This window comes from Lactuca serriola, chromosome 3 (genome assembly GCF_051521515.1).
Source record: "Lactuca serriola cultivar US96UC23 chromosome 3, Lser_US96UC23_V15, whole genome shotgun sequence".
Classification (NCBI taxonomy): Eukaryota; Viridiplantae; Streptophyta; class Magnoliopsida; order Asterales; family Asteraceae; genus Lactuca; species Lactuca serriola.
Window position 1 is genome coordinate 2,989,673 of NC_136410.1, and position 9,588 is coordinate 2,999,260.

Genomic DNA, 9,588 nt, shown 5'->3' on the forward strand with positions numbered 1-9,588 from the left:
GGTGTACATGCAACCCTATAAACATTGGATCTATGTTTTCTCTATTATACATGAAAATAAGAACTTTCCAAGGCTTTAATCCTAACTAGCATATTATGAAGCTCTTATACTACAAAGTACTAGTTAGATCATATACCTTTGGATGTAGCTTGATGTCTTCAAGCTTTAAGAGCTTATCCCCAATAGTGTGGAAGCCTCAAGTGGAATCACAAATCACCAAAACACCTTGGAAGACTTTAGAGAATATGGATACTTGGTTCTCTCTAGTGAAATCAGCTAGCCCTCTTAGTGTAACCACACTAGTGCCAATTTCACCAACCAAGGACATCTTTATATAGTATGGAGACTAGGGTTAAACCCATGACCTTTCATTTCATATGATCCATGGGTTAAACACTCCATGGACTATCCATGAAAGCTTAGCCCAACCTAAATAAACTTGGCCCATTCCATATATATAAGAATCTATATTTAATTAGTTCATTTTGATCAATTAATTAATTCTAAATTAATTCTTGATCAATACTAATTAAATAATATGGTTCCATATTAATATATTAGAACTTATAATATATTAAAATTAATCATAAATATACTATTCTCAAAAGATTATCCATATAAATTGTGTCGGTGAAGTGCAACCCAAATGGACCATGCCGGGTCGGGTCAAGTACATACCAAATATAGTTATGGACTTAGACATTAATCCAACAGTCTCCCACTTGGATAAGTCTAAAACTATTATTGAGTATGAATTCAAAACCTAACTGGCAATCGTAGCTCTTAAAGTCGCTATCGAACACTGATCTTTGTAAATGACTTATCCATTAGATAAGAGATCATATATTCCTCCATTATAGATATCATATGAACTGAGACATGGATTATCATGATTTTCTCTGTCCATTTGTTGTTTGCCGATTTCCTATTCATGACGACTGACTAATTGAACAAATCAAATCAGTCCTGGCTTGGCCAAGCACTCACATGTGTCATCATTAAATCATCGAGGGGACCACAGATATTGATTTTATCCCAATGGTAAAAGGAATGGATAAACTTCGACTCATATGGCTTGTTCTACTACTTGTTGAATCATACACAAAGGCACTTTTATAACACCGAGTTACCGAATGCGTTTTCGTGCAATCAATGTACAATCAAATCATAGTAACAACTCATATCTCTAGGTTTGAAGAATATAAGATATTATCGTCTCATGATCACTCGTGATAAAATCCATGAAGTGATTCAAATGAGCGCGGGTTGAATCCAATACTCAGAACTTATGAGCAGTCATGAGTGTTGTAGCACAACTTTGTCCACCAACTTGGACCTCCACAAGACAACCCATGACAGTCTTGATTCATATCTACTTCCAACATATGACCAACTGTGGATGGTTTGAATAACTTAGTCATTCCGGAAATATAACCTAGTTATTATGGAAGTCAAAACATGCAAAGTGAAACACAGGAATAAATGAATCTAATATGGTATCAAAACCTATGAATATAAATAGAATACTTTCTATTTATCACCATACTGATTACTCATTATTCATTGTTTCGGTTTTATCAACTTTATACTTGAATTAAAACACTAGTTATGCCATGCTCCAAGCATGTACACTATGTTTTTCTTAAACAATAGCTTTGCCATACACCAAGTATGCACTCTATGTTTGTCTATGATCCTTACTTTGTGAACTCGATCGATTGAACATAACTCCAATGATTCTCATTTCACAGTCCCAATTCCTTACTACAAATGCAAGAATTCCAAATTCATGCCATTTACTGAAATCTGTTAGATTCTAAACTTATATGCATTGATCCTCTTGTAATGATTATGCAAAAAATCACAAAGACTTGGCAACAATCATTACAGAGTATTCCAAAAGAGATCAACTCCTTGGAAACATCCTTCTTGCATTAAGTTTCCTAATCATACAGATTGAATACTTTCTAAATTTGAAGCATTTCCATATTCCATTTTGACTATCACTTCTGAACAAGAGTTGCCTCCTTACAGATTATGTCAATATGGTCCTTCCAGAATTAATACTATACTGTTGGGTTTTTGAGCATTCTAACACTCCTATGGTGTACATGCAACCCTATAAACCTTGGATCTATGTTTTCTCTATAATACATGCAAATAAGAACTTTCCAAGGCTTTAATCCTAACTAGCATATTATGAAGTTCTTATACTACAAAGTACTAGTTAGATGACATACCTTTTTGATGTAGCTTGATGTCTTCAAGCTTTAAGAGCTTAGCCCCAATAGTGTGGAAGCCTCAAGTGGAATCACAAATCACCAAGACACCTTGGAAGACTTTAGAGAATATGAATACTTGGTTCTCTCTTAGTGAAATCGGCTAGCCCTCATAGTGTATCCACACACTAGTGCCTATTTCAACAACCAAGGACATCTTTATATAGTATGGAGGATTAGGGTTAAACCCTAATACCCATGACCTTTCATTTTCTAGGATCCATGGGTTAAACACTCCATGGAATATCCATGAAAGCTTAGCCCAACCTAAATGAACTTGGCCCATTCCATATATATAAGAGTCCATATTTAATTAGTTCCTTTTGATCACTTAATTAATTATAAATTAATTCTTGATCAATACTAATTAAATAATATGATTCCATATTAATATATTAGAACTTATAATATATTAATATTAATCATAAACATACTATTCTCAAAAGATTATCCATATAAATTGTGTCGGTGAAGTGCAACCCAAATGGACCATGCCGGGTCGGATCAAGTACATACCAAATACAGTTATGGACTTAGACATTAATCCAACAGTCTCCCACTTGGATAAGTCTAAAACTATTATTGCGTATGACTTCAAACCTAACTGGCAATCGTAGCTCTTAAAGCCGCTGTCGAACTCTGATCTTGTCAACGAACTTGTCCATTAGATAAGGGATCATATATTCCTCCATTCTAGATATCATATGGACTGAGATATGGATTAAAATCATTCTCTCTGTCCATTTGTTGTTTCCCGATTTCCGATTTATGACGACTGACTGATTGAACAAATCAAATCAGTCCTGGCCCGGCCGAGCACTTCCATTTGTCATCATCAAATCATCGAGGGGCCCACAGATATCGCTTTTACCCCGAAGGTAAAAGGAATGGATAAACTTCGACTCATATGGCTTGTTCTACTACTTGTTGAATCATACACAAAGGCACGTTTTATAGCACCGAGTTACCAAATGCGTTTTCGTGCAATCAATGTACAACCAACTCATAGTAACAACTCATATCTCTAGGTTTGAAGAATATAAGATATTATCGTCTCATGATCACTCGTGATAAAATCCACGAAGTGATTCCAATGAGCACGGGTTGAATCCAATACTCAGAACTTATGAGCACTCATGAGTGTTTTAGCCCTTTGTCCAACACCTTAGACCTCTACAAGCCAACCCATGACAGTCTTAATTCATATCTACTTCCAACATATGACCGACTGTGGATGGTTTGAATAACTTAGTCATTCTGGAAGAATAACCTAGTTTATTCGGGAAGTCAAAACATGCAAAATGAAACACAAGAATAATTGAATCCAATATGGTATCAAAACCTATGAACATAAATAAAACACCTTTTATTTATCACCATATGATTACACATTATTCATGTATACTTTTTCAGCTATCAACTTTATTCTTGAATTTAAAACAATAGTAGTCCCATGCTCCAAGCATGTACACTATGTTTTCTAAACACTAGTCATGCCACACACCAAGTATGTATACTATGTTTGTCTATGATCTTAAATTTGTGATATAAATCAATTGAACATAACTCCAATGATTCTCTTTTCACACCCCCAAATCCTTACTGCAAATGCAAGAATTTCAAATTCATGCCATTTACTGAAATCTGTTAGATTCTAAACTTATATGCATTGATCCTCTTGTAATGATTATGCACAAAGTCAGAAAGACTTGACAACAATCATTACAGAGTATTCCAAAGGAGATCAGCTCCTTGGAAACATCCTTCTTGCATTAAGTTTCCTAATCTTACACAGATTGAATAATTTCTAACTTTGAAACATTTCCATATTCCATTTTGACTATCACTTCTGAACAGGAGTTGCCTCCTTACAGATTATGTCAATATGGTCCTTTAAAAATTATCACTATACTTCCAACTGTCCTTGAGCACCCAATCTTTGGTAAACCTTAGATTGTCCTTGACAATTGTTTAATCCTTTTAGTCATATCCAGTTCTAAACCTTTTCCCTTCTTAATGCCCCAGGCATTTGGAAAATTTTAGAAAGGATGAGTATAGCACATGTAATCGATCCTATATCCGAAGTATATGCGAATCGATTCATGATGTCTCACATAAAGACTAAACCAGTGTTTTGCTATAACATTTCCATTTCAATTTGCCAAGTTCTCATAATTCAGATTATGAAAAGGGATGCCGTAATCATAATCGAATTTTAGAACGCAAATAATGGACCCATGTACAGAATTTCCTTATGTTGAGCCATTCCAACATGAAATTCATATATATATATATATATATATATATATATATATATATATATATATATATATATATATATATATATATCCTTAACTAAATGATTAAAACCTCACAATCTAAGCTTATAGATTTGAGATGAAGTATAATTTCCTCTCCCTTAATTATAGCAAAACAACTCTTTCCCAATTGAAACCTTTTGTTTTCTATAATCAACATTGCTAACTTGCAATACTTTATCATAATTATCATGCTCCCACTAACATGATGATTATTAGCATAACACTTATGCTCCCACTAGCTTTGACATGTACTCAGAAATCGGCTGACTTTCTTACCAAAGTTTAGATTTCTGATACTAGATTGATAAAACTTTATCAAAATCATACACCTTCCCTTAGATAGCACACTTGTGTGTCTAAACAATTATGAAGAGGGATGCCGTAATCATAATGGTTAGACCTTTTTGCCACTTCTCACAAGTCCAGGTTAGTGTGCCGGTAAACCACACACGCTCCACTAACGACTTTGAGAATGCAAATATCACAATTGCTATGTAGCTAAAATCTACTTAGTGAAAGTGTTTCCTCACCATCATTTTCATGAATCGGAGAGAAACCTTATGACACTTAGATTTAATGGTGTATGTGTTCTTATCCATGTGAATTGTCAAAACCATAGACACAAGACAAGGATAATGACAAATACAAACTCATATGGACTGAACTCAATCTTAATTTCTTCCCACCTGGCAGCTCAAGGGCCTGCCATTGCTTCCAAGTAGTTGTGCAACAAATTGAGAACTCTAAGAACTCATATGCAAAGCCAACTTTAACTAGAATGGGCACAGAATATGTCAACATGATAGGTTATAAACCTCAAGTCGTGTGCTAGTGAAGAACTTCAAGTTTATTCTTGATTAGTTCTTGAGACTTTCAAGACCTTTAAGACTCCCACTGTCCTCTTGACATATAAGACGCCCTTGTCAAACATCCAAGAGATAGTGCGGATTCTAATCAAGACAAACACTTCACATAATTGGCCTTAGTTGGTCTTTGTTTTATCCAAAACATCACAACTTACCAATTTCAAATGTACAAGAGTTTTAAACCTTCTTTAAGACATGTCACTCAAGTTACAATCTGTGACAACCCCAAATCTAATTCCGTTACAAACCCCATTTTCACTAACGGAACGTGTCACTATACGTTAATGTATGCAATATTTGGAATCGTCAATATCCGAATATCTAAATTTATGCATGGCTTAATATTATCATAAGAAATATAACTCGTATGTGATAACCCCGTTTAACCTAATAGAGTTGTATTTCCTTTTCAACCACTTCACCCGGGTAAAAAGTTTTAACCCAGGTAACTTTAAACATCGGGTAGCCGTGTATCGGGTGCGATTCCCGAGACATATGCAATGAGTGTGCACAACATTTGAACACTCATTTACTACACACCCACTCTCTCTCTCTACTTTCTCTCTCTAGACTCGAAAACGACCCCGATTTCCGCTAATTTCCGACTTCCAAACGTAAGTACTCATCCTCTATCTTATTCTAGACATGCTTCATTGAATTTGAGGGCCAAAAATCATAGGAATTAAGATTCAAAGAGGAGTTTACGGCCTAAGAAGCTCCTTAGGCCGTAAACCCCCAAAAACCAAGCCAAAGACCAAGTTTTTCCTCCTTGTATGTTAGTATACTAATTAAGGCTTATAACTAGAAGGGTATGGGCATTAAAACACAAGAAAATGATGCATAAAAAGGAGTTTACGGCCAAAGCATGTGCTTAGGCCGTAAACACCTCAAACACCCCAAAAATCTATGTTTTAAGCCCCAAAAACACTTCTAGGATGTTTGGTAAATTAAACTTGACTCCAAGGAACACTTTAATGCATCAAACAACTCCATTTGAGGCCAAAAAGAGGATTTTACGGCCTAGCTTAAGCTTGGGCCGTAAACACCCAAGAAATTGTGTCAAACAAGTCCTTAAACTACCCTAATGCATGAAAGGAATTTATCTAAGGCCTTTGGAAGTGTGTTGTACCATTAAACACCTCATTTTGATACCAAATGAATAGTTTACGGCCAAGGATGTTCTTGGGCCGTAAACTCCCCAAAAATGTATGCCAAATTGTTCCAAACTCACTATAGGGCCTTCTAGGATTTTTCTAAGCCATATGGGACCATGTTGTACAAGTAAAACATTCATCTTGAAGGATTTATAGGAGTTTATGGCCCAAGAACAAGTCTTGGCCATAAACTCCCCAAAAATGTCACAAATTTTGAAGTTAATCCTTCTCTTTTGGTCCAAAACACCCACCACTAAATTAAGGAAGTGATATAAGGCCTTAAACATACACTTTTGGACACCACTTGAGTTTACGGCCAAGCCTAGGGGGCTTACGGCCGTAAACTCCCAATGGATGGCTTTTAGGCCATAAACTCTAAGAGAGTGAACTCATGGACCCTCCCATAAATCATCCATGGCCTTGTACCACTCCTGGGAACCCTTTCTAGGCCTTAAAACCCCGAAAACGACACTAGAATGTCCAAATACTATAATGAAAAGCACAAGATGATTAACTTCTTGTAAAATACATATTTCATATGACATTAGGGTCCTAAAAGGTGCTCAAGTGGTTATTTGATACCAAACGCTCAAACGACACTATTACCCGATTTACCCGATTCACCCGATTTTCGCGATTTCAGGTGAGTTCATACCCCTTTAATGAACCTTTCAAGTGTTTTACATGTTTTAGGGGGGAGATACAAGTTGCTTGTAAATGTTTATGTAAGGTTTTACAAAATGATTTCCGAGTTACAAGGATTAATCACATGTGATTCACTACTCTTAGTTCAAATCACATGTGATTTGTCCCTATGCCCTAAGAAAACGGATTTTACCCTTTACAAACTATTTGTAAACAGTGAATCAGAATTTAAATGTTCTTTTGGAAAAAATACTTTTATTTAATCAATTTGCTTATAAAAGGTAACCACTCTGATATATTTATATAAATAAGACTTGGAGGACTTAGGACCGATATCTCGCCTTATTTCCTGTTCTTGTTTGATTGTGGGCTTAGGGTAGTAGTTATCCGTCCGACTGTCGTCGATTTCTTACTTATATAAAATGTGTATATCAGTATGGGATACGAATATTACTGCTTTCACTTAATGCTAAAGTCACTAACGTGCTAAGAAACATCCCCACTAAGATAACCATAATAGGTATGGTTAGGGTCGCTACCGCTACTACTCGCTAAAGTTATGACTATCTACACTATAACACTCACTATTACTAGACGATACACTAGAAAGAGAATACACTATGATCAATACTAAAAGATTACTACACTATAACCATAGAGAAAACACTAAACAAACAATAATACACTAACCCGCTACGAGATACTCTATTCGCTATTCACTACGCCCGGAGTGTTCCAGCAGGAGACGACTCTTCATGTATAGATCTATACGGGGCAGACGCTATTACATCCCGACTGTTAATCTCAGTCCGCGCCGTACAGGCCCAGGGATGCCACTACTTCACTATAGTATGCATGACCGGGAAGGTCATGGGATCCTCTATTATCCTCACTATTGGTAATATACAAGGAATACCCTACAACTACTCTAAAATACTACACTAAATGCTAAACTGCATCCCGAAGTAAGTAACTATCTATCACTAAAGGACGCTTGCACCTCTATCACTGATCTACAGGCTCAACCTAATCCATCACACTTGTTATTTGGAGATTTGTCAATGTATTTTTAAAATAAATTGTTTTCAAAGGAATAAAGAATGCATACTTTTCACACCTTGTCACTTACAAGGTATTTCCTGGAAAATATGGGAGTTTCTAAAGTTTCTACTACTTATGAACATAAATGATACATCTTTAACACTAATGCTTTGTATACAAAAACTCACACTAAACTCTTATGAACTCACCAGCTTTATGCTGATAATTGTTTTCAAAATAACTTGTATCTTCAGGTCAAAGATAGACAGGTACAGACGCGGCATTTTTGGAGAAGGTGGAGCACACAAGACCCATCTCTTATTTTTGATTTACTTTTGGGTGATTGTTAAATATTACAAAACACGCTTGTAATTAAACTCACTATGTAAGACTATGGTTGTATGCTTCTTGTTTCTACTATTATGCAATTGTGATGATACTGTTCGCTACGTCATCCACCCCGAAACGTATTCCGCCGTTATCGGTTTTGGGGTGTGACAGATTAGTATCAGAGCATTGTTTATAGTGAATCAAGTATATCAACCTATAAAAGATATACGAACTATAAACACTTCGGGACTAAAACACTCTGACCAAGAATATATACTGTTAAGTATCTAAAAGATTTAACTAAGTATATATATACACACATCACTATGAAACACAGGAATCAGTATCATCCTAGAACAAAACAAAAGTATTAAGATTGTTGGGCAGCACAATTGGGTTTAGAGACATATAGTCACATTCAGGATGATGTAGCCTGATCAACTACGTTTTCCTGAGGGTGACTAGCATGTGCCTAAGTTCGGTTGTGATGTTACAGCAAGTCTAAAACTTACCAACAATACCACAATAACGCTAACATGAGAATACTATAGGAGTATTCTGTATCCCTAGATTATGCGTATGTGTTAACAAAGGGTCGTTACTAGTAGGACAATAGTTGCTAAGTGGATACACCACGATTACATGTGATTAGAGCGCTATAGACTCAGAATCTGCAGCCTTTGCTTCATTCCCTGTTCTTGTTTGATTGGGGGTCTGAAGTTAGGGTGGTTTATTCGAAGGACTATCTTGCTTCGATTACATGTAATCGGTATGCACTATGCAAGTATTGGGTCAACTAGTAATGATTCCTCCTATAAGTATCTTAGGATAGTACGTCTATTAATCTTCTTTTCCCCCTTTCTCGCGTAGATAGCATGGCTGGCTTCCACTTACCCGGCGATCCGTACTTTCCGAACCAGGGCAATGGAGGATGGCTCGAAGAGGAGTCAGA